Here is a 27,690-nt window from a genome sequence, read left to right on the forward strand (position 1 = left end):
ATGGCACCTGCACAGACATTCACCAGCTGCAGTCCAGGTATGTTGTCAGGTCCTCACCAGGGTGCCCAAAAGAACAAAACACTCCACTGCACAGTTCAATGAGGCCTCCTTGGAGATTCTCCTCAAGGCCGTCCAGGAAAGGTGGGAGGTCCTCTTTCCTCGGGATGGGAGCAGGTGGTTCACCCACCTGACCAGGCTGGCCTGGGAGGAGGCTGCCAGGGAGGTCAGCGCCCGTGGAAAACGAAAAAAAGGCATACATGCTTCTGAACTGCTCTTTCAGCCATAGTGCTCACAGTCAATCCATCCGATTTATGCAGGACAAGATCGTCCACAACAGAACGGAGAGACCGAAGACCAGAGATAGGACACCTGAGATGGGGACACTCTCTTCCCACGAGGATCATGTGGCAGAGCTTGCTGGAGAGGATTGAGATTATTCCTGCCTGGAAGAAAGATCAATAATTCAGTGCGAGTGCATCCAGTATACATTGGCTACATTTGGACAATGACTGTGAGTGACCCATAATGTTGGAGCCTGCCTGGTCAATCACTAATTACCTCCTCTGCCTCTTCCAGCTCCCAGCAAGAAAAGGCAGAGGAAGAGCACCTCATCCCCCAGGCCAACTCAGATGATGAGGCCGGGGAGCCATCAGATGAAGACCCATCACTGCATTCACCTGCAACCTCCACCAGTGCAGATACGCAGCCTCAGTGAGTCCAAATTCAAGTAGGCTCACGGTCACAATCTGGTGTATGTGATCTCGCCGACACATGTCCACAGGAGGCGGAGGTAGTGGCAGCCGAGGTCTCTGGCAATCGGGGGACTGCTGAAGACCAGCCCCTGGTGCGTCTGATGATGAGCCTCTGTAATTGGCGCTGAGAGAAATGTTGCAGGTGGAAAGACAGGCAGGGGAACATCGGACAGAATGATTAGAGACCATCACCAGACTGGAACGAAGGATGGAGGATTCCGTCCACGTTTTGTCTTATGTCGTGGCTCTGGCATGTGAGCACCTCGAAGTCTCCTTGGGAAGGGTGGCAGCTGCCTTAGAGACCCAGGTTCAGCAGTTTCTGCCGGATTTGTGCTCAGACCTGCACACCATTGGTCTCACCATGGATGCATTCCAGCAATGGCTAGGCGAGAGGGGGATGGGGCACCTCATTCTCCCTCCAGCAGCTCCTTCTCCTCAAGGGGGAGGAACTTGGGAATGCAAGGGGAGGAACAGCACCAGCCAGACTCCCGGGGGACATCCACCCAGGACATTCCAAAGTTGTCATGTCACTCCAAATATCCTCTTCCTGTGACCCCCTTCAACTCCAGCAGGTCAGGCCATAGCAGGTGCATCTGCCGCTCAGAAGGAGACCCTTAGCAGGCTGGGGCCATCCAGGCCTCGGGCCACCAGAGGATACCTGCCAAAGTCACCTCAGATAACAGGGCATAACAGTCAGCAGGCTGCCTCCACCCCTGCAGCGGATGTCAGGGTTGCATCTAGATGTAGCAAAAGGGTTAGAAAAATTAAGAAGTTTTGAATGCACAATGGTGGCATGAGTATTTATTCATTGTATATAATCTGCACTATTGTAAATATAGTTCGCATTTATCCCTTTCCAAGTCTCAGGTATTCAATGGCTAATCGATGTGATGCAAGGTCCCGCATTCATTCAAAATGAGCCCTCCACCCAATTATCTCCCAAATGATTCCTCAGTTCCATTAACTCTCACTCAATCACATCACAGTGAATTGCCTTTAGTTCCACCTCTATGACATGAACAAAGGCATTTCATATATGAGAATAATGGCTGGACAAAACACATATGACCCTTGCATCTCAGGCAGACATTATTTGGCCTCAGGGGATTGCTCATCATAATGACTTGATTTACTGGATAAATTTCAACTAGAAACAGATAATTTTATAACAGAGAGCTTTTCAGATGCTACATGCTTGAACCAGGTCCTCGACAAGAAAGCCTCACCCTCCCTCCCCTTGGATTACCTGCGCTTAGGGCACTTTGGCTGGAGTCTCCTAGAGCAATCAAGTGACCTCTGTTAGGTAGTAGAAGAAGCTTTCCTTCAGTTACTACATTTCCTCCCTCTTTAGTTTTTTTTTACAGTTTTTACAGAGAACGTTTAAATATCCTGCAACATATACATATATACTCAGGTGATTAAAGATTACACTCTGAAGTGGTTTCCTTATTTGGTTACAGCGGCACAGCTCTACCACTTGAGGTTCTTCCATTGGATCAACATGATCAGGAACTGCAGCACCAGATATATCATTAGAAACTGGCAGTTCTGGGTTTATCATATCTACAGAGACATCATGCGTGTCTATTCTTGGTTGATTTGTTACCTCAGGGATTAACGGTTCGAAATTAATCACAGGCGGAATAGCTGGTTGTTGGAATGTCTCTCTATTCCCAAGATGACCCACATGTTTTTGAATAGTTCGGCCTTCCACTTCCACCTGGAAGGACAAGGGACCAGTTTCTGAGACAATTGTACCAGGAGCCCAGCAAGGTCCACTTTCAAAATTCTACATGAAAACTGTATCTCTGACAGTGAATCTTCGAACTTTGCTATGAATCTTGTGATTCTTCTCTATCTTTCCCTCTCAGTTTGGAAACACCAGATTTAACTGTGTACATAGGCGGCATTTCATCAATAATTCAGATGGTGTTGAACCCGTAGTTAAATGAGGTGTCATATGATAATTGAGAAGAAAGCGGGAAAATCGCGTTTCTCTAGTACCTTCTGATAATCTCGTCATTCCAAATTTGGAAGTTTGTACTGTTCTTTCAGCTAAATCATTTGATGAAGGATGATATGGCGCTGTTTTAATATGTCTGATTCCATTTAAACTCATGAATCTCTGAAACTCTGTACTGGTAAAGATTGTAGCATTGTTATCTGGTAAGCCATATATACCAAAACATTGACACAGCTTTTTGATAGTTGTGCCACATGTCGGTGACCTGACTTCATAATATCCATCCATTTAGAATGCGCGTCTATGATCAATAAAAATGTGGTGCCAAAGGATGGTCCTATATAATCAATATGTAGTCTAACCAGGGTTGACTAAGCCACTCCCACGGATGTGGTGGAGCTGAAACAGGCAACTTCTGTTGTTGCTGACACTGGAGACAGTGTTTGTCCATGCTTTCAATGTCACTGTCAATGCCTGGCCACCAGACATAGCTTCGCGCAAGCATTTTCATCTTCAGTATGCCTGGATGCGCACTGTGAAGCTCTGTCAAGAGTGGCTCTCTTCCTTGCGAAGGGATAACAACTCTTGATCCCCATAAGACACCACCTTGACAGCTTAGCTCTGTTTTTCGGGCATGGAATACAAGGTCCCTGACTTGCGAAAAAATTGGATCTCTGTTCGTCCAATTTCTAATTTGCTTCACACACAGGCGAAGAATCCAAGAAATTCAGTACAAGCATAGCTTCTTGTGGCACTGGAGCATGTACAATGCTACCTGGTAATGGGAGACGACTGAGTGCATCCGCATTGGCAATATCACGCCAGGACGGTATATAAATGTATACTCAAATGCAGATAATATGAGAGTCCAACGTTGAATTCTTGCTGATGCTATTGACGGAATGGCTTTATCCTCACTGAATAAACCCATTAATGGTTTATGACCCAACACAATGCAGATACTGGTGGAATTTCTTCACTCTGAATATCATTGATAAACCTTCCTTATCTCGGAAAGGGAATAACCCCTTTCGGCTGTGGAAAGAGTTCTTGAGACATAGCCAATTGGCCTTTTTGATTCATCTTCTATCCTATGTGATAACACAGCTTCCACATAATAAGGAGGCATATCATATGTTAATACTAATTCTTTCGATGGGTCATAATGTACCGATAAACATGATGAATGTAATAGCTTCTTAACTTTCACAGAGGCTGCTTCTTGTTGTGAATTCCATGACCAACGTTGATTCTTTTTTAACAACAAGTGTAATGGTGCTAACACTGTTGAAAAGTTTGGCAATAAGCGACTATAATAGTTGATCATGCCCAGAAAAGACTTGAGTTCTGTTACACTGGACAGAGAGGCCGCTTCCTAACTTTTTCTTCTACCGGATGCAAATCCATGGCATCCACCCTCTGACCCCAGGTAGGTTACTTCAAGTGCTTGGAATGTACATTTCTCTTTCTTTAATCATACACCAGGTTCCAAGAATCTTCTTAGCACCTCTTCCAAGTTGGCCAAGTGTTTGGTTTCAGATGACCCTGTGATCAGAACATCACCTAGGTATACTATCACTCAGGGAAGTCCTTGCAAAAGACCCTCCATTGTCCTTTGGAAGATTGCACATGCGGACAATACTCCAAAGGCTAGGCAAGTATATTGACACAGACCCTTGTGCATGTTGATGGTTACATACCCTCAAGCTATCCAGCTCTAGCTGCTGGTATGCATTGCTCATGTCCAATTTGTATACGATTTGCCTCCAACTAGCTTTGCATATATGTCATCTATCTTCAGGATAGGATATTTATCTAGTTTGGCTACCTTGTTCACGGTCAATTTATAGTCCCCACAAATGTGTATAATTTGGTCAGGCTTCACCAGTGAGAACATGGGCTTTTCCCATTTCAAGAATTGGACGGGTTGGATGATGCCCAGCTTTTCTAATTGGCACAATTCTGCATCCATGTTCTCCTTTAAGGCATAAGGCACAGGTCTGGCCTTAAAGTGTTGTTGCAACTGTACATGGCATTGGTGAGACCGCACCTGGAGTACTGTGCACAGTTTTGGTCCCCTTACTTAAGGAAGGATGTAGTTGCACTGGAGCAGGTTCACTAGATTGATTCCAGAGATGTGGGGCTTGTCTTATGAGGGAAGATTGAGCAGTTTAGGCCTATACTCGCTAGAGTTTAGAAGGATGAGAGGAGACCTAATTGAGGTATATAAGATGCTAAAGAAGATAGACAAAGTAGACGTGGAACAGATGTTTCCCCTTGTGGGGCATTCTAGAACGAGAGACCATAGTTTTAGGCTAAGGGGTGGTAGATTTAAATCAGAGATGAGGAGGAATTACTTTTCTCAAAGGGTCATGAATCTGTGGAATTCACTACCTCAGAGTGTAGTGGATGCCGGGACACTGAATAAATTTAAAGAGAAGATAGACAGATTTTTATTTAGTAATGGGTTGAAAGGTTATTGGGAGAGGGCGGGAAATTGGAGTTGAGGCCGAAATGAGATCGGCCATGATCATAATGAATGGTGGGGCAGGCTCGAGGGGTTGAATTGCCTACTATTGAATTGCTCCTAGTTCTTACGTTTTTAAGTACTTAAAGAAACAGGGTGTCGTCTGAGAATCCACATATATTTTTGCTTGCAAGCCTTTTAACTCCCCTAATTTGTCACAAAATATACTGTCATATTTCCTTAGCAGTTCAGGAACATCTCCTGTTCTCAAGTGAAATATCTCAGTCCACATTTGAGCTTGATTTTTTTGTAACCAGTCTCGGCCCAGAAAAGTAGGTCCTTCACCTGTCACTATGATCTCTGGAAGCTGGGCTGTCTGTTGCCTATAGGACACAGGTACTGTGGCGATGCCCTTTACCTGTATGGATTCTCCAGTGTATGTCTTCAATTTAAGCGGTTGTTCATTCCAGGTTCAGTGGCTGAATACCTTCATTTAGGTATTTAAATGTGTGCTCTCCCATCACTATGGTTGAGGCTCCCATATCTACATTATTAGTGGCTTCCCATTAACACAGATTAGGTTTGGCTTTTACTGGCATAAGGCACAGGTCTGGCCTTAAAGTGTTGTTGCAACTGTATAAGGCATTGGTGAGACTGCACCTGGAGTACTGTGATGTTGTACAAAGAACAGATGTCAGTATCGGCAGCTTCAGATTCTGTTGTACTATTCAATTCAATCATATTGGTTTGCTGTGTAGGGCTGTTTCAATTTTGCCCTGCATTGCTTTGTAACGTGACTTTTGTTATGGCAGCAATTATGCCTCCTTAAATCTGCAGGTGTCCGATATGTCACCCCGACATCTATAACAGGTTAGCCTTGGAGTCCCTGCTGAAGTGTTTCTACTCGACCTTTTCATTTTTCTAACAGTGGAGATTGACTCTCACTTTGTGGTTTTCCCGCCGTGCCTGGCAGTAGGTTCTCGCCCCACATAAAGAACAGCACCATGTTGTACATGTTGTAAAGCCTGCGAGTCTCTCGCAGCACTTTCCATGGCGAGTGCTATTTCCAGGTTGCGCTTCAAATTGATGTTGACTTCTGTGAGTAAAAAGCGCTGAATGGTGTTGCCATGAACTCCACAAACTAATCGGTCCCACAACATATCATTGAGGTGTCTCCGAAGTTGCAGTGTTTAGTCAACAGCTTCAACTTTGCCACATAGGTTGCGATGGACTCTCCCTGTGCCCTTACCCTGGAGTTAAACTTAAACCTCTGCATAATTATGCATGGCTTTGGCTGAAAATGCATTTTCACAAGGTCCACTAATTCATTAAAGGACTTAGAATTGGGCGTGTTCAGGGCTGTCAGGCTGCAGATGAGATTGTATATCTTGCTACCACATACACTCGTAAGGATTGCTTTCCGCTTCTCCTCCGTGGTAATTTCATTTGCTACAAAATAAAAACCAAGGCACTCTACATATTGGCTCCAGTCTTCCATAGTCGCATCATAAGGATTGATTCTGCCGAAGAGTGACATGACTGGTGAGTCTTTTCTTTATTCTTAAGATCTTATATACTCACATTAACAAGGTGAGGTACAGTGTTGGACGTACTTTACCCTCATCGTCAAATGTAATGACTTGGTATACTGGACAGGTTTCAACTAGAAACAGATCATTTTATTACAGAGATCTTTTCAGATGCTACATACTTGAACCAGGCCCTCGACAAGAAAACTCCACCCCCCCCAACTCTGGATTATCAGGGTTTAGGGCTCATTGGTTGGAGCTTCCAAGAACAATCTTGTGACCCCTGATAGGCAGTAGGAGAGGCTATACCTTCAATTACCACACTCATCCAGGTTAGTGATTATCCTGATGCTGTCACACTGATGTCTGTAGTTTGTGGATGTAACAAGTATTTGTTGTGACCAACGTTAAAAGTCTTTTCTCCCAAGTATACTTTGCAATGGCATTTATTTTATGACAGTGAGTTTTTGGGAAAAATAGTATTCATCGTTGAGCACCACAGCCTTTCATGCCTCCAGGCAGCATGTCTTTGTCTTCATGTTTAAGGCTGAACATTATTCCTTTCTTAGTTCCTACTATCCCCATGCATGCTGCGGAACGATGGAAGTTATTTCCACACTGTGACATTTGAAATATCTGTCAGAGGGTGTGTGTGTGTGACACCTGAGGTGTGTGCTCATCCTGATGAAACTATCTATTTACCTTTGCTCCTGAATGGCTGCCTAGCAATACTTTATGGAATACTTCTGGAAAGGTACTGTATGCAAATCGATATGGAATTCATTATGTGACTGTGCGTTCATTGACTTAGGGTTCATAGAAAGGATTGGCCTTTGTGAGCTGGACAATGTTGAGGACTTTAATGCTATGAAAGCGATGCTTCGGCACATCTAACGAGCCCTCAGCAGGACCTGCGAAGGGGAGAAGTTGTTATTGATTGCTGTGTCAATACTGACAGGGCCACCTCTCTCCCAAAGGCCAAGGCAATGCAGGATGTAGACTTGGCAGGCTTCCAACAAATGCAGAGTCATGAGTGTTTGTAAATCATCAAATGATGGCCCTGCTGAGCCACTCTGTGTGAGGACAATGTGAATATAACTCGCAGCTTTAAATGCATGATGTAGAGTAACAGATCACTATATCCTGATGCCATATGGCATATTGGGGCTCATTAGCAAGATGAGGCCTCTGCATTATTCATCCATGAGAGCTGGTGTTTGGAGAGATGATACTGTCTGGATATAGCTCCCTCTTGGGCAGTCAAGCGCTAACCATTGACGAATGTTTTTCCTGTCAGCACCACCTTACTAAGCTGCTGTCATACTGGCATGAGTGCACCCATGAGTGCAATGGCATTTCCACTGCTTGAAGGCTGCCATGCCCACTGACTTGGTGCAGTGGTTGAAAGGACTGCACTATATGTAATTTTTGAAGGAGACGTGCTAATGGAGTGCTGATCACATTCCACAGTGGCCACATGATCCCTAGGCCTTCCATGGATGGCCCCATCATTAGGGATGAAGGTGAGTAATGTTGCCTCTGTGATCATTGTGAGACTGATGACCTTTCATGATATATTGACACTGAAAGTGGAGGTGTTGTGTTCCCTGCATTGAAGTTTTAACAGAACTTTGATCGTGAAAACTTGTCTTCACCTTACTCCCTTTGAAATCCTGTAGCTATGAGCTTGTCACCGGTATGTCTGCTGTGTTATGCCCAAGCAATGGCATCCTCACGTGGTTCATCTGAATTGTCACCCTGTTCAAATTCATTCCCTTCCAAGCCCTCCTCATCAGAGGAGACATCTAGCTCCTCAATGGTCCCCTCTGGCAACACCTTCTCCCCTTTGCAGCACTAGGTTGTGCAGAGTGCAGCGAAGAGCAATGATGCGAGACACTCTCTGTGGTGAGCATTGGAGAGCCCCGCCTTACTAGTTCAAGCAAACTTTAAACACAACTTTAAAAGACCAATAGTTTGCGCTATTAATGACTTTATGGTGGAATGTGCAGCATTGTTTCTCTCCTTAGATGCACTCTGTGGCTGAGAAATGGGCATCAATAGCCATGTCTTCTGGGGGTGCCCCATATCACTGAGGAACAAATCTGCTAAGTGCCGAGGTCCTTCAAATATCTCCAATGCCTTCGAGTGACTCAAAATGTAAGGGCTGTGTGAGCTACCTGGGTACCTAGGACAAACATGCTGGACCTGCTTTCCGTGATCACAAATTAGCTGAACTTTCAGAGACTGAAATCTTTTTCTATTATTAAATTTCACGGCTGCTGCCAGGGAGCTCTCAAGGCCACATGTGTGCAATCTTTGATGCCCTGCACTTGCAGGAAGCCTGAGATCACAGCGAATCCCACAACTCTGGCTGCCTGCCTGGCTTGCTTCATCCATATAGAACAGCACATAATGGTGAGTTTTACTGAAAAGGGCATCTATTACATCCCTTATGCATTTGTGTGGTGCCAATTGTGAGATTCTGCAAAGGTCCCCAGTGGAGCTCTGGAAGGATCCGCTTGCAAAAAAGTTCAGTGTGGCAACAACCTTTAGAGCAATTGGCATTGGATGTCCTCCAAATCTGTATGGCTTGAGTTCCTCACAGTGAATGTTGAAAATATGAGCTACCACATCCTTAGACAAGTGAAGGTCCCTGCAGCACTATCATTCACTTAAATCCATGTATGAGCTCAGTCTTCTGTAGACCCTTGGTCACACCAAACATTTTTGTGAGTTTGGCCGTTCCTCATCAACATTTGGGATTTCCTGAGGCCCTACTGGCTCTTGTTTCTCAGGCAATGGTCTTCCCTGAGCTGTGCCAATTGGTGACGGCCCTTTTTCTCCTCAAGAAGGCAACATTGCCTGCAGCCTGCATTCTCCACTCCTGCTTGTATCCGTGAATGGATACAATTGAGCAATCAATGGTAGTTCCAGTTGAATGGCCTCTTTCCATATTCAAGGCAAGAATGCATCTTTAGCCATTGACTTTCTCTCAGCCTGTATATGGCATACAAAGGCCACCCCTTGCAGGATGAGATCATCCTGGTGGACGACAGGTGGCTGAGCATTCCCCACAGGCATGACTGCATATTCACAATGAGGGTCTTCGGGTCAAAAGACCCATGTTCTGTAACCCACAGTCAGGCTTCTGGTAGTTGCCCTTCAGTGGCCTTGAGAATAACTATTGATACCCAATCCTTGCACTTATGTCATGACGGCAAGCAGGGTGCCTTGAATGCCATGAACAGTGCTCTGGGAACACAGAGGCTTGTAAGGTCCATGCTGCCCCTGCGCAGCAGACATGGCCCTTGATTGTTTGCCTTTACATCCATTCTGATATGCCTCTGTAATGATCTGATGCCAATTAAGACCATTTGCACCATAGCATCTAAACTTAATGGATTCTTGCCTGAATGTGTGTCATTAGTAAGAGAGCCAAGCTTGTTCATTGTGCATTAGACCCTTGAGTTCAGCCCTCAGTTGAGCCATGCTCTCCAGGGTTTGAGCAGTTCATTTATAGGGTGCCCCTTCAATCAACCAAAAGTTGTTTTGCTGAGCTCCCCCTGCATGCCAGAGACCCCTCCCTGATTGTTTTTTTACTAGCGTCTTTTTGGAACTCCATCATTCTTAGGTAGGATTGGTGCTGCTGACTTCCACCCGTGACGCCAGCTTCCAAACTCCCAATATCACCTACCAAGTTCCTCCCATCCTCTTCCATACTCACCATCTCCGATTTCTCATTCTGCCTGTCACTGTCCAGCATCCCCCTGTTACAATTGACCCCATCATTGTCCATGCGGATATTCCTGTTCTCCCCCTCAAACCCTTTAATGTTCAAGTCCCCATGCAGTTTGTTGGCCTGACCCCTCCCCTTTTCGAGGCCACATATGCCCTTACTTTTCGGGGGCCCCCTTGAGGCCATGCAATGCCACAACCCCCATCCCGACCCCCCCCTCCCCCGCCATGACTTGTCAGCTACCAACTTACTGGATCCAGATGCCTCCCCTAAATGTCACCATGTGCTCTGCATCACAATACCATGAGTCTAACCCCAGGACCAAATTCCTTAGGTGATTGATTATGGCCTGCATACCATACTGTGCCTTCATCCACCCAAGATCAGGACAAAGACATGCGTACCATACAGAACCCTCTAATATAGCCCGCTGTAGTAATTATCATTTTATTCAGTGTGAAATGCACCTTTAAGAATAATACTTGTTAAGGGGGATCTCGTGATCTGTAGTAACCAATAGGAGTAGCTGGGCTACCTCAGCAGTCTGTGTAGAGATCGAGTTGAAGTTGAAAACACACTTGTAGTTGCTGCTGAGTCTATTGTAAGTAAACTTAATGTTTCCACCCAAGAAGTGTCTGCAGTTCTATCTTTAATAGTACAACTCGGCTGCCCTATAACAAACTGGCAATGAGGATAAAACAGGATTGAACAGGAGAAATCAAGTTAAAAAGAAATTAGCACTGTACATCGCACAGTGATTGTAAGTAGCAAGCTCTGTTAGAATTGAACTAGGTGCCACCTCTCAAAATGCCACAATTTGGGGGAATTGACCCTTTTGAACCAGCCATAGATGATTGGCCTCAAAACACAGAACACCTCACCTTTTTTCAAACAAATGAGATTATGGGGGAAGAGAAGAGGTGAGCAATCCTCTTGAGTACTTGTGGGATCAAGACCTACAGTCTGATTCAAAGTTTGACAGTACCCAGTATTTTGATGAATTGTAGGACCTCGTGAAGGGTCACTTTCAACCAAAGCCCTCAGTCACGATGCAGATGTTCAGGTTTAATTCACAAAATAGAGCCCCGGGTGGGACAATTGCATGTTACTTGGCAAATTTGAAGCAGCTACTGGAACACTGTAAGTTTGGTACGGCTCTGAACGACATGCTGAGAGATCATTGCATGTGTGGTGTGAAAGAGTACAATATTCAGAAAAGATTAGTGTCCGAAGTGAATCTGAAGTTCAAGCAGGCACTAGAGATAGCGCTGGCCATGGAAAGTGCAGTTAAAGATTCAAAAGCAATACAGGGTGTGCAAAATGGTGCCGTCCTCCACATCGGGTGGGAAACCTCAACTGAAAGAGGCGCAAAAAGCGAGACTCAGCCGAGAAATGGGAAACAACCCCCGCTAGCTGAAGAATAAAGAAAAATAACTTAGTAGCGAAATTGAAGAATAATTTTAATAGAGGCAGAAACGATCAGTCTTTTAGCAATTGGCAGTTTAAAAAAACCGAACGTTACTATTGTCACAGAATTGGACATATGATGAGGCAGTGCAAGGAAAGGTTCAAGCAGGCTTGTAAACAAAAGAAGAAGCCCCAAAAAATCTACAATATAGAAAAGCCTGAAACAACAAATTCAGACATTTACTCATTGTTTAATCTGAAAGTTAGAAGCACAGAACCAATATCTGTCACTGAAAGTAAATGGCAAACCTGTTAGAATAGAAGTGGACACAGGAGCTTCCACTACAGTAATTGGGGAACATACCTACGGATATCTGAATAATGGTGAATGTCAATTAAGTTTAGAAGAAACAGCTGCCAAGCTAAAAACATATATGGGTGAAGACATTCAAGTAAAAGGCATAAGCAAGATAACTGTCCATTATGGAAGCCAATTGGCAAAGCTACCCTTGATAGTGGTAGCATGTGAAGGGCCAAGCCTCCTGGGGCGAAATTGGTTAAAGGAGATTAAGTTAGAATGGGCTGAAATTTTCCAGTTGAGAGCAAGTGGGCTACCAGAGCTACTTTGATAGTACGCCACCATCTTCAAAGATGAACTTGGGAAAATGCAGGGCCTGCAGGCAAAGATTCATGTGGATCTGGAAACAACGCCTCGCTTCATGAAGGCAAGACCGGTGTCATATGCCCTGCGAAAAAAAGTCGACACTGAACTGAACAGACTAGAGAAACTGGACATTATACAACCTGTGCAGTTCTCAGAATGGGCAGCGCCCATAGTCCATAAACCCAACCAAATTATCCGAATTTATGGAGACTACAAATTGATGGTTAATAAAATAGCTAAGCTAAACAGGCACCCCATTCTAAAAATCGAAGACCTGTATGTCAAGCTGGCAGGAGGGACAACGTACACAAAGCTTCACATGAGTCATGCTTATCAACAACTATAGTTAGATAATGCCTCCCAGGAATTTGTCACAATTAATACGTACAAAGGGTTGCACCAATATACACGATTGCTTTTCAGTGTCTCCTCAGCATGCACCATCTTTCAGAGAACAATGGAAATCTTACTGCAGTGATTGGCCCAGGTCGTAGCCTATTTAGACGATGTAATGGTGACAGAGTTCACTGAAAAAGAGCATTTGGCAAACTTAGAAGAAGTCTTAAAACATTTCTTGCAAGCTGGAGTGCATTTAAAAAGAGAAAAGTGCATGTTCCAAACGAGCGAGGTAATTTATTTGGGTCACCAGGTAGGTTCACAGGGCCTCCACCCAGCTGAGGAGAAAGCGAGAGCAATAAGAGAAGCACCTGCGCCAAAGAACGCCTCAGATCTCAAATCATTCCTAGGAATAGTCAACTATTATGGGCGGTTCTTACACTATTTGTCTACATTGCTGGCCCCCTGCATTCTCTACTCAAAAGGAGCCAACGCTGGTCTTGGGAGGTGCCCCTGAAGGAAGCTTTCATAAAGGTGAAACAATTGTTGCACTCGTCCAATCTATTAGTGCATTATGACCAGACGAAAGAACTGATGCTGACATGTGATGCATCTCCCTAAGGAGTGGGAGCAGTGCTCTCTCATTGGATGGATGACAGTACAGAAAGACCAATAGATTACCTATCAAGAATGCTCACCACAGCCAAAAAGGGATACTCGCAGACAGAAAAGAAGGCCTGTCCATCAATTTTGGTGTTAAGCACGTAGACGGCCACCATTTTACAATCGTTCCAGATCACAAACCATCGCTAGGATTGTTTGGTGAGGACAAGGCTATACCAGCCATTAATAGCACAAGTCGGCCACCCTACAACACCCCCACAGCCCCAGGACAGTCTCTTCAATATGCCCCTGACAGCATGGCACCAGCCCCAGGACGGTCTCTGACTCTTCCTTAGATAATCTTGCAACATTTGCCCCAGGACAGTCTTTCGCTATTCCATTCTGTTCCTTGACCACCCAGTCCTGCCTCTGTCTCTTCCCTCCACTACTCTCATGTTTCCTCCTCTCTTGTCCTGCGTCTCTCTCCTCCTCCGCCCTTGTGTTTCCTCCCACGGTGCTGCTTCTGTCTCTCCCCTCTGCTCTTGTGTTATACACAACCCCCGGTCCTGCCTCTGTCTCCCCCCACCCCTCTCACATTCCACACCCCTTCACCAGTCCTTCCTCCACTCCCCACCCCACTCTTGTGTCCACACACTCCACACTCCCCACAGTCCCATCTCCATTTTTCCCCTCCATTCTCCTGTTCCACACACCACACCCCAACCCTGCTATCAGTCCTGCTTCCACCTTCCCCCTCCTCACAATTTCACCCCTTTCTTGGATTCACTCAAGTTCTGTCGAAGGGTCATGAGGACTCGAAACATCAACTCTTTTCTTCTCCACCGATGCTGCCAGACCTGCTGAGTTTTTCCAGGTAATTCTGTTTTTGTTTTAGATTTCCAGCATCCGCAGTTTTTTTGTTTTTATTTTTTGTTTTTAACAGACTCTTCTAATTATCTGCAGTCAGGAGAACAAAATTCCAAACTAATTTCCAATTGGCGGGAGACTGAATTTTTCCATCACTCCAAATTTAGTGCCCACCATGATTGCTGCTGCTGTTGGGAGTGATAAGTTCTGCCCACTGTCTTGAGTTGTATGGAAGTCAGCAATTTGTCCAGTGAAAGGCCATCAGAGAACTATCCAAGTTCTATTGGAACTTGTGTTTTTGTGTCAGACTTTCTTGGAGAGTAATCTAGGGTTGAGTTAAAGGAAGATAGAGGCTAGGGATCAAACAGAGACTTGGAGCCTGTGATCACTGGGTAGGTTTGAGTTGAGTAAGAGTTGAGGCACAGGGGGTCGCCATTAACAAAGGACTGTATAGGTTCCTACTGCCCAGCTGGGAGAATTCTCAGTTGAAAGGACTTGGAGGTGAAATGGTTCCTTCTGCTGCCTTTGGGGTTTCAGTGTAGGTGATTTAAGGCTGAACATTCTGTAGACAATGCTGAGCTAATTTTAAGCCTGCAATGTTCTCAAATGGTACATTTGGCATTATAAATCATAAGAGCACAGCTCAGCTAATTTTTCACTGACACCTGAACCCCTAAAGTGAGCATTACCATCTTTTACGCAACTCCAGATTTTTTTCTATGTAATCATAATTTGATTCCTAATTGTCATCATCATTGTGACCTGTGGACCTACGTGAGATATGACAGGAAGAGGTTTTTATTTTACAGCCTTATACTGCTTTATCAGAATCATGCTGGTGTTAGAAATAAAAAAAATTGTTTAGCTAGTGCTTCATTTTAAAACTCTTTAGAAACTATAGAAATACTTTCTTTGTCACATAGTCACTGTTGTGTGGGCAAAAATGGCCTTTGATTTAATTGCAGCAGCAAATGAAGATGTTTAAAATTATGAATAGATGGGTTAAGGTATAGAAGTGGACTGTTTCCAATCATTGCGGGATCAAGAATCAGGGGCCATCGTTGCAAAATTCAATGTAAGAGATTTGGAACAGAGAGGAAGGAAAATGTCTATACACAAAGAATTGCAAAGTGGGGGAATTCCCTTCCAGGGTATGTGGTTGAGACACAGCCTTTGTAAGTATTCAATATTAAATTGGATAGGTGAATGAAGCAAAAGGAAATGGAAGGGACCAATGTAAATTGGACAGTTTGCTTGCATGGAGGATAAATACTGGCATAAACTGATTTGGCTGAATGGCATGTTTCCATACCTAATTCTGAATGAATGATAAGCTTATTGGGCCAAATATTCCGATGAAAATAATGGCAAGCCCACTCTCATTCACCCACTCCCATTCACCCACTCCAATCTGCCGACTCCAATCAACCCATTCCAATCAACCCACTCCCATTCACCCACTCCCATTCACCCACTCCAATCCACCCACTCCAATCCACCCACTCCCATTCACTGTCTCCAATCCACCGACTCCAATGCACTGACTCCCATTCACCGACTCTCATTCACCGACTCCAATCCACTGACTCTCATTCATCGACTCGGATTCACTAACTCCAATTCAGCCTCTTTCAGCATTGTTGATCTGATTTCTTTCTTAATCCTTAAGTCTCATTGGTTAAGGAGATAGACTGTTAGGGAAGAATTTTCTGGTCGGCGAGCGGGGGCGGGGCCCACTCACCAATGCATAAAATGACGCGTGGTGACGTTGGGCGGGTGTCCCGGTGTCACCACACGTTATTTAGACTTTCAGGTTGACTCGGCTGTGCGCCCGCCAATCTGTCAAAGGCCTATTAAGGCCTGTTAAAAACTCATTAAAACAGTTAAATGAGCTGCCCATCTAACCTTAAGGTTGGCGAGCAGGTGAAGAGCCCAGCCGGCCTTCGCATTTCTCATGAAAGATTTTAAAATTCATTAAAAATTATTTTAAAAATTCATTGACATGTCACATGAGGGGACATGTTTTAAACGTTTTTTCTCCTTTATTTAAATTTTAAAACCTTAAACTGATCTCCCTGAGACTCAGATTTCTGTGTTGTTTTGTGCGCATGCGCAAAAGAGCACAGGCCCTGACTCAGGGAATCCACCCTCCCCACCCGCACAGGGAGTGATGGGGTGATAATTCAGCCCTTAGCCTCATAGCTCACTAAGGTGCCCTGCTGCCCTTGTGTATGGTTATCAGTTTGCACTTCCTGCAAGTTACAGCGCAAATTATATTCAAGCTGAATGAAGGGTGCAGGAAATAATCTAATGGTGAGATGACCCACTCCAGCAAAAATTGCTGCTGGTATATTTTTTGATGGTCTTGCCTTAAACAATTGGACCAGTCCTTGTTCTTGTTGGAATAGTGCAATGGGATCTTTTACAGAGCTGGCAACTGGACACTGGCAACTGATTGTTAGTTTACAGAACTTTGGTTTTAATCTTTCATAGGATATGGGTATCCTTGGTAATCTCAGCATTTATTGCCGATCACTGATTGTCCTTGAGAAGCTGATGGTGAGCTCCTTCCTTAGAACCATAGGGTAGAATTTTACGCCTTATGGATGGGTGCGTGCCCGACCCGATCGGGTGTTAAGTCGCACAAGATGATGTTGGGCGAGTGTCCCGACATCATCCGGCACCATCTTGAGGCCGCCGGGTGTGCGCGGAAGTTGGAGCTGCACCCGCCATTAATTATAAAAGGCCACAAAGGGACATTAAAAAGCCAGTTGATCCTGATTTTACACTGCCTGCACAATTTTGCACTCGTCGCACGGACAAAACGGGCAGCCCACTCTTTGTAAAACCCTGATAATGGGGATTGTCGTCTCTGCTGGAGGCACCTACTCTGAGAAGGAAGAGAGGGGCAGAAGGGAAAGGAAGCCAGGTGTCCCAATGCAGCTTCCAGGGGAATGACCTGTGGGAGGAGAGGCACAGGCACAAGGGGCACAGAGCCAGCAAGTAGTCCAAGGCGTAAGGGGCCACAAAAGACGCCACCATTCTGCTGCCAAGACTTACAGGCAGAAATGCAGCTACCTCAATATGTCCAAGGTGCAATGCCTATGGAGGCTCCGTCTCTCCAGGGAGACGGTGACCTCCATTTGTCAAATGATTGGGCCTGAGATCACCTGCAACTGTATGGGTGGACACCCCACGCCAATGGCTCTGAAGGTCACAGTGGCCCTCAACATCTATGCCTCCAGCTCTTTCCAGGGCTCAGTGGGGGATCTGTGTGGAGTCTCCCAATCAGCTGTCTACAGTTGTGTGAAGCTGATGATAGAAGCTCTGTTCAGATGAGTAATCACATTTCTTCATTTCCGTATGGACGAGGCCAGCCAGGCTGAATGAGCCAGAGGGTTTGCAATGATTGCTGGGTTTCCCCACAGCCAGGGTGTAATTGACTGCACACATGTGGCCATCAAGGTGTCAGCGGGTCATCCGGGTGCCTTTGTCAACAGGAAGGGATTCCATTCTATGAATGTCTAGATAGAGTGTGACCACAGGATGCAGATTCTGCAAGCCTGTGCAAGATATCCTGGCAGCTCCCATGATGCTTATGTCCTCAGACACTCCCAGATGCCAAAGCTCTTCAGTACTCCAGCCCGGCTGGATGGATGGCTGCTCGGTGACCAGGGCTATCTCTTGAAAAGGTGGTTCAAGATGCCTCTCTGCCACCCAAGAACAGAGGAAGAGCAGCATTATAATAGGAGTCATGCCTCCACAACAGCAGTGATAGAGGGGACCCTGGGTCATCTCAAGACGCCTTTCCGATGCCTGGACCGTTTATGGGGAGCACTATAATACCCACCAGAGCAGGTATCACCGATAGGTATCACCACAATCTGGCACTGGCAAGGGGGGATCCACTGGAGGAAAAGGATCTTGATGCAATTCCACAGGCCACAGAGGAGGAATCCAGTGGTGAGTCAGAAGAGGAGCACAGTGAGGAAAATGCTGAGGGCGTGGAGGCAGACCTCTATATTCTTTAGGGAGGCAGGGGCACCTTGATCCAAAGCTCCTTCAGCTAGGCTGCCAAAGATCTGCTTTCGCCTCATGCCAGGGCTGCCGCCTCCATCCGGGATGTCTGAAATGACCCTTTCCTTTGAACCCAAAGTCCACTCAGTGTCTGTACAATAAAGTTTAGAGCCACTCACATCCAGCATTACATACTGGCGTACCCTATACCATAAAAGAGGTGAAGCATACTCAGGCTGTTACGACAAAAGCAATATTTATGTATTTTTCACACTCAAAACAAATTAAAATTACCATCCCTGGTAAACATATAAACAAAACATTACAGAACAGAAGGTCACCCGTGAACAGTCCCTCTTGTGCTGACAGGGCCCTCAACCGTGTCCGGCCCATCTCCCGCGCATCCGCCCTCACTCCTTCTCCTCCCTCCCAGAAACATGATAGGGTCCCCCTTGTCCTCACTTATCACCCCACCAGCCTCCGCATTCAAAGGATCATCCTCCGCCATTTCCGCCAACTCCAGCATGATGCCACTACCAAACACATCTTCCCTTCACCCCCCTTATCGGCATTCCGTAGGGATCGCTCCCTCCGGGACACCCTGGTCCACTCCTCCATCACCCCCTACTCCTCAACCCCCTCCTATGGCACAACCCCTTGCCCACGCAAAAGATGCAACACCTGCCCCTTCACTTCCTCTCTCCTCACCGTCCAAGGACCCAAACACTCCTTTCAAGTGAAGCAGCATTTCACTTGCATTTCCCCCAACTTAGTCTACTGCATTCGTTGCTCCCAATGTGGTCTCCTCTACATTGGAGAGACCAAACGTAAACTGGGCGACCGCTTTGCAGAACACCTGCGGTCTGTCCGCAAGAATGACCCAAACCTCCCTGTCGCTTGCCATTTTAACACTCCACCCTGCTCTCTTGCCCACATGTCTGTCCTTGGCTTGCTGCATTGTTCCAGTGAAGCCCAACGCAAACTGGAGGAACAACACCTCATCTTCCGACTAGGGACTTTACAGCCTTCTGGACTGAATATTGAATTCAACAACTTTAGGTCGTGAGTCCCCTCCCCCATCCCCACCCCCTTTCTGTTTCCCCCTTCTCTTTTTTTTTCCCAATAAATTATAAAGATTTTCCTTTTCCCACCTATTTCCATTATATAAAATAAAAAAAAACCCACTAGAGCTATACCTTGAGTGCCCTACCATCCATTCTTAATTAGCACATTCGTTTAGATAATATCACCAACTTTATCTTTAACACCTATGTGTTCTATTGTACTATTGTTGTTGACATCTTTTGATGATCTGCTTCTATCACTGCTTGTTTGTCGCTACAACCACACCAACCCCCTCCACCTCCCTGTCTCTCTATCTCTCCGCCCCCCACACACACACCTTAAACCAGCTTATATTTCAGCTCTTTCCTGGACTCGAACTCAAGTTCTGTCGAAGGGTCATGAGGACTCGAAACGTCAACTCTTTTCTTCTCCGCCGATGCTGCCAGACCTGCTGAGTTTTTCCAGGTAATTCTGTTTTTGTTTTGGATTTCCAGCATCCGCAGTTTTTTTGTTTTTATCTCTGTGTTTAATTGACTGCCACTGCTCTTCAAGAAATGCCTACCTCCTTGAAGAAGTTCTGTTCCTCTCTGCGACAAGATTTCCGGATTTCTCTGTTGCCTTGTTCACCTTCATTGCTTTCCATTTCTCTCCTAGTGTTTGACAAGGTGTTTACTAAAACCCGCTTTCACAGCCATATCTCCTTTCTCAGTGACTGTCTCCGTCTCCGACTTACCCCACATGGATTTCAACTGAAATTCCACCCCTCATGTTTCGAACCCACCCAGGATTATAGGTATCTCCGGGACATAAAACGTTTCTCGGACTGCTGTTCCCGTCACATTCTGAAATCCACTCTCAGTGCCATGCGCCGCCATATGAACACACTCGACCTCTCCCTCCAGCAGCACCGCCGTACCCTTTTTCAAAGCTGCGCGTGCCCCCAGTTTCATTTTATCCTTCGGCTCATCCGACGCCTCAACAAGAAACTTTTTCTCTTTCTCTCAAGTGCTAAGGAACGCAAGCTCCAACAACTCATCGACACCAACACCCATCTAGGACCCTCCACCCCTGCCTGTCCCTCCGTCCCCACCCCATCTTCCAATCCCAACCCCAGCCGTGTATTCACTATACCCCCTGACCTTCCCCTCTCCGATGCTGAACGTTCAGTGCTCAGCAAAGGACTTAGTTTCATACCCTTACGCCCTCACCTCAATGAATTTCGGGCTCGGCATGATACTGAACTCTTCTTCCGCCGTCTTCGTCTCCGGGCTCACTTCTTTGGGCAGGAGTCCTCTCCCAGTTCAACGGATCCTTTTACCCATCTTCAATATTCTCCCTCCACCTGGACCCCTCCCTCTGGATTCTTACCTTCTCTCGATCTTTTCATTGAGAACTGTCGGCGCGACATTAGTCGTCTCAATTTCTCTGCTCCTCTCACCCATTCTAACCTGTCTCTCTCTGAACTTACTGCACTCCATTCTCTCAGGTCCAACCCTGACATTGTCATCAAACCCGCTGACAAGGGTGGTGCTGTTGTTGTCTGGCGCACTGACCTCTACCACGCGGAGGCTGAGCGTCAACTCGCAGACACTTCCTCCTACCTCTCCCTGGACCATGACCCAACCACTGAACATCAAGCCATTGTTTCCAGGACTGTCACTGACCTCATCTCCTCTGGGGATCTCCCTCCCACAGCTTCCAACCTGATAGTTGCCCAACCTCGGACGGCCCGCTTCTATCTCCTACCCAAAATCCACAAACAGAACTGCCCCGGTAGACCGATCGTCTCAGCTTGCTCCTGCCCCACAGAACTCATTTCTCGTTATCTTGACTCCCTTCTCTCTCCCCTTGTCCAGTCCCTTCCCACCTACATCCGTGATTCCTCTGACACCTTACGTCACATCAACAATTTCCAGTTCCCTGGCCCCTACCGCTTCCTCTTCACCATGGACGTCCAATCCCTCTACACCTCCATCCCCCACCAGGATGGTCTGAGGGCCCTTAGCTTCTTCCTCGAACAGAGGCCCGAACAATCCCCATCCACCACTACTCTCCTCCGTCTGGCTGAACTTGTTCTCACGCTGAACAATTTCTCCTTCAACTCCTCTCACTTCCTCCAAATAAAAGGTGTGGCTATGGGTACCCGCATGGGCCCCAGCTATGCCTGTCTCTTTATGGGGTATGTGGAACATTCCTTGTTGCAGTCCTACTCCGGCCCCCTTCCACAACTCTTTCTCCGGTACATCGATGATTATTTCGGTGCTGCTTCATGCTCTCGTCAGGACTTGGAAAAATTTATTAATTTTGCTTCCAATCTCCACCCCTCCATCATTTTCACGTGGTCCATCTCTGACACTTCCCTTCCCTTCCTTGACCTCTCTGTCTCAATCTCTGGTGATAGACTGTCCACCAATATCCATTACAAACCCACCGACACCCACAGCTATCTCGACTACAGCTCCTCACACCCCACTTCCTGTAAGGACTCCATCCCATTCTCTCAGTTCCTTCGCCTCCGTCGCATCTGTTCCGATGATGCTACATTCAAAAACAGTTCCTCTGACATGTCCTCCTTCTTCCTTAACCGAGGTTTTCCACCCACGGTCGTTGACAGGGCCCTCAACCGTGTCCGGCCCATCTCCCGCGCATCCGCCCTCACTCCTTCTCCTCCCTCCCAGAAACATGATAGGGTCCCCCTTGTCCTCACTTATCACCCCACCAGCCTCCGCATTCAAAGGATCATCCTCCGCCATTTCCGCCAACTCCAGCATGATGCCACTACCAAACACATCTTCCCTTCACCCCCCTTATCGGCATTCCGTAGGGATCGCTCCCTCCGGGACACCCTGGTCCACTCCTCCATCACCCCCTACTCCTCAACCCCCTCCTATGGCACAACCCCTTGCCCACGCAAAAGATGCAACACCTGCCCCTTCACTTCCTCTCTCCTCACCGTCCAAGGACCCAAACACTCCTTTCAAGTGAAGCAGCATTTCACTTGCATTTCCCCCAACTTAGTCTACTGCATTCGTTGCTCCCAATGTGGTCTCCTCTACATTGGAGAGACCAAACGTAAACTGGGCGACCGCTTTGCAGAACACCTGCGGTCTGTCCGCAAGAATGACCCAAACCTCCCTGTCGCTTGCCATTTTAACACTCCACCCTGCTCTCTTGCCCACATGTCTGTCCTTGGCTTGCTGCATTGTTCCAGTGAAGCCCAACGCAAACTGGAGGAACAACACCTCATCTTCCGACTAGGGACTTTACAGCCTTCCGGACTGAATATTGAATTCAACAACTTTAGGTCGTGAGTCCCCTCCCCCATCCCCACCCCCTTTCTGTTTCCCCCTTCTCTTTTTTTTTTTCCCAATAAATTATAAAGATTTTCCTTTTCCCACCTATTTCCATTATATAAAATAAAAAAAAAACCCACTAGAGCTATACCTTGAGTGCCCTACCATCCATTCTTAATTAGCACATTCGTTTAGATAATATCACCAACTTTATCTTTAACACCTATGTGTTCTATTGTACTATTGTTGTTGACATCTTTTGATGATCTGCTTCTATCACTGCTTGTTTGTCGCTACAACCACACCAACCCCCTCCACCTCCCTGTCTCTCTATCTCTCCGCCCCCCACACACACACCTTAAACCAGCTTATATTTCAGCTCTTTCCTGGACTCGAACTCAAGTTCTGTCGAAGGGTCATGAGGACTCGAAACGTCAACTCTTTTCTTCTCCGCCGATGCTGCCAGACCTGCTGAGTTTTTCCAGGTAATTCTGTTTTTGTTTTGGATTTCCAGCATCCGCAGTTTTTTTGTTTTTACCTCTTGTGCTCATGCTGCCTTAAGCTTGCATTTACGAGTGCTGTTCACTACCCCCATGCCGCGTCACCCCCCCCCCCCCCCCAATCAAGCACCCAAGTTGGCAGTGGCATTGGAGGCAGCCTGCGGACTCTGGTGTCTTGTTAGCCTTGATGACCTTGGCAGTTGTCCTCTGGTTAGTGGAGTCTGTGCTAGCTCCGCCTGGGAGGAAACGGCCAGTGCCAAGGCTGGCATCTCCCCAGCTATTGCAGCCTCATTAGATGCCATGGTCACTGGCAGAGGAGTGGAGCAACTGCTACCGTCATCCAGAGCGCCCTGAGGGGAGGCCGCAGAGACGACAAGCAGCTAGAGCACCAACATCAGGTCACTCTGGACCTCCCTGTTTGCCATTGATAGACGGGCACCTAGCTAGGATAGTGGGCATCTCATCCATCTCCCACACCGGCATTGACCACCTGAGCTCAGTGCTGATGTGAGGGCTTGCAGGTCCGAGCGCAGCCCCAGGAGCCCCTGATTCAGTCCCTGGAGCTGCCTCTCCATGAGAGTCGCCACTCTCTCAATGGAGGAGGCAGTGCGCTTGCCCATGAGGGGTCAGTGCAGAGCTCATGCTTCGCATGGACTCCTCCAGAACAGAGACCTTGGCACTCACACCTTCATGGATCTCCGCCAGGCCCTCCTGCACATTCCGCTGGACATCCAGCATCTGCCACCTATTGGACGACTCCAGAGGCTCACCATCTGCCTTTGACACAGCATCGTTCTGGTTTCCAGTAGTCCACCGAATGCCGGCGTCCTGGTCAGTCTCTGCCTCCATTACACCTCAAGCGAGTATGAAGTGCCCTCACCGCTACGCACTGACATTCTAGCCAAGGACCTAACATCCATCGAGGTGCTGGTATCTGAGCTGGTGCCTGGTTCAGAGAGCGGGTGTGACACAGGTGCTTCTGAAGCCCAATGGTCCTCTGGCATCAGGGGTGGCTCTTCGAGGTGCTACGATTGAGTGCATGCTGGCGAATCTAAGGGAGGACAATGACATGTCATTAGTTTAAGACATCACACTGTCACTGTGCATGCCAGGCACCCTGGTGAGACAATGGAGATCTGCATCATGGTGCCATCATCTTTCAATGATCAATGGGTACTCCAATTTTGAAGCTCCCACCATTAAGAGACTACACAAGAATATTTGCACCATCTGAAACTCTCATCTCTGTGCACTGTGGTCTTACCTTCGTCTGACACCCCAACCCCTCCACGACCGGTTGAACAAGGTGGGTGGTGGCTCTTCAGCTCCAGGGCATCCTTGGAGCTCAAATATGGTCAATATTAGGCGAAGGGGGGCCTCCACCTGTCTGTGACCTTCCAACGTGGCTATGACAGCCAGCCCTTAACACTTCTCCACACTGACCATGCCAACACAGTACTCACCCTTCCTGAGTGGACCAGGTCGTTGAACCATTTGTGACACTGCACCCATATGCACTGCACAACATTGTGGCTGCTGATCTTGGCTGCCACCTACCCCCAAATTTTTTTTGTCTGGTGTGGTGGCCTCCTCCTTCCATCTCTGGAAATAAGGGTGTCCCTCCTGGCAGCCACCTCTCCAAGAGCACCGCGAGACACTCAACCCAAAAACGGAGAGCCGAGTGCCCACCCGACCTGCCCTCCCATCTGGCATCTCCAGCTGCTGTTGAGGCCGTAGCTTCAGTCTCCAGCATGCAGAATATGATTCTTCCCTGGCAGCCTTCAAGGAGCTGCCTCTGCAGTCTTTAAACTGCCCGCCTGGTCACCATTTGACCCGGTGCCTGATAGGCTCCGCTCCCGTCCGGCCCTTCCCGACCATTGGGACGATGTGTTTCATGCTGGGCAGGCCAGTAATTGGCCAGCCAGCATGAAATCGCAGTCATGGGCCGATTGCTGTCGGGGGCCTGTTTCCTGACCACTCCCAGGCCCTTCGGTTGTGTGTGCCCACCAAAGGTAAAATTCAGGCCATAGAAAAGTTACAGTGCAGAAAGAGGCCATTCAGGCCCTGGTGTCTGTGCCAGCAAAAAAGAGAAAAAAGAAACTAGCTGCTCATTTTAATCCCACTTTCTAGCACCTGGTGTGCGGCTTTGCAAGTTACAGCACTTGAGGTGCAGGCCCAGGTACCTTTTAAATGAGTTGAGCATTTCAGCCTCAACCACCAACTTAGGCAGTGAATTCCAGACATCCACCACCCTCTGGGTGAAAAATGTTTTCCTCATGTCCTCTCTAATCCTTCTACCAATCACCTTAAATCTATGCCCCCTGGTAATTGACCCCTCAGTTAGGGGAAACAAGTCTTCCCTGTCTACCTGGCCCCTCATGATCTTGTACACCTCAATTAGATCACCTCTTAGCCCCCTCTGTTGTAAGGAAAACAACCCTAGCCTATCCAATCTCTCACATAGCTGCAATTTTCAAGCCCTGGCAACATTCTTGTAAATCTCCTCTGTATTCTTTCCAAATCAATTATGCCATTCCTGTGATGTGGTGACCAGAACTGTACATAAATTATGGCCTAACCAGTATTTTACACAGTTCCATCATTACACCCCTGCTTTTGTATTCAATACCTCACCCATTAAAGTGTTCCATAAGCTTTCTTGAGCATCATATCCACCATGTCCTGCCACCTTCAAGGACCTGTTGACATGCACTCCAAGGTCTCTCACTTCCTCAACCCGTCTCAAAAACTTCCCACTTATTGAATATTCCCTTGTTTTGTTTGCCTTCCCCAAATGGATTACCTCACAATTTTCAGGATTGAATTCCATTCGCCACTTCTCCGCCCACTCAGTCAAACCATTGATATCATTCTGGAGTTGACAGCTATCCTCTTCACTATCAACTACACTACCAATTTTTGTGTCAGGCTTCGTCTGACACCCCAATCCCTCCACGACAGGCTGAACAAGGTGGGTGGTGGTTCTCCATCCTTGGAGCTCAAATATGGTCAATATCAGGCGATGGGGGGCCTCCATCTGTCTGTGACCTCCCAACGTGGTTATGACAGCCAGTCCTTAACACTTCTCCACACTGATCCATGCCAACGCCGTTTGTGACACTGCACCCATATGCAAATTTCCCAATCATGCCTCCCACATTTAAGTCTAAATCATTAATATATACAACAAACAGCAAGTGCCCTAATACTGAACCATGTGGAATACCTCTGGAAACTGTTTCCCATTCATAAAAGCATCCATCGACCATTAGTCTTTGTTTCCTGTCACTGAGCCAATTTTGGATCCAAACTACCACCTTTTCCTGTATCTGATGAGATCTCTTTTTCCTCACCAGTTTGCCATGTGGGACATTGTCAAATGCCTTACTGAAATCCATGTAGACAACATCCACTGCACTTCCTTCATCAATCCTCCTTGTTACTGCCTCAAGAAATTCTATTACGTTCAGAAGACACGATCTTCTGCTAACAGAACCATGCTGACTAAAAAGACTATGGGGAAGGTCAGTGTATGAGCAATGGCAGACATTTAAGCAGATATTTCATAACGCTCAGCAAAAATTTATCCAGTCAAAAGGAGGGACTCGATGAGAAGGATGAACCACCCATGGTTAAAAAAGGTGGTCAAGGAGAGTATCCAATCAAAAACTAATGCATACAAAATGGCAAAAACTAGTGGGAGGCCAGAGGATTGAGAATATTTTAGGAACCTAAGAAGCTAATAAAGAGGGAGAAAATTGCTCCTGAAAGTAAATTGGCAACAAATATAAAAACAAGCAAGAAAGAGAGTGGCTAAAGTGAGCATGGGACCCTTGGAGGATGCGACTGGAGAATAGATAATGGGGAGCAGGGAAATGGCAGATACTTTAAACCAACACCCTGCATTGGTCTTCATGGTGAAGGACACTATAAATCCCAAAGATATCAGATAAGCAAGGAACTAATGGGAAGAAAGATTTTGTAAGTCTCTATTGCGAGGAGCAAAGTATTTGAAGAACTAATGGGACTAAAGGCAGACAAGTTGCCAGGACCTAATGGCCTCCATCCAAGGGTTTTAAAGGAAGTGGCTGCAGAGATAGTGGAGGCATTAGTCGAAATATTCCGGAGCTCACTGGATTCCAGGAAGGTCCCAGCAGATTGAAAAACCGCGAATGTGACAGATGTGGTCAAGAAGGGAAGGAGACAAAAAGCATTAAACTGCAGGCCAGTCAGCATAACATCTTTCATTCAGAAAATGCTAGGGTCCATTATTAAGGAAGAAATAGCAGAACATTCAGAAAAGCTTAACATAATTAAATAGAGCCAACATGGTTTTGTGAGAGGGAAATCATGCTCAACAAATTTGCTAGAGCTCTTTGATCAGCAGAATTGATAAAAGGGAACAGGTAGGTGTAGTGCATTTGGATTTCCATAAGGCATTCGATAAGGTGACATATAAAAGGTTATTGCACAAGATAGAAGCTCACGGCA

Source organism: Carcharodon carcharias, chromosome 3 (genome assembly GCF_017639515.1).
Source record: "Carcharodon carcharias isolate sCarCar2 chromosome 3, sCarCar2.pri, whole genome shotgun sequence".
Taxonomy (NCBI): domain Eukaryota; kingdom Metazoa; phylum Chordata; class Chondrichthyes; order Lamniformes; family Lamnidae; genus Carcharodon; species Carcharodon carcharias.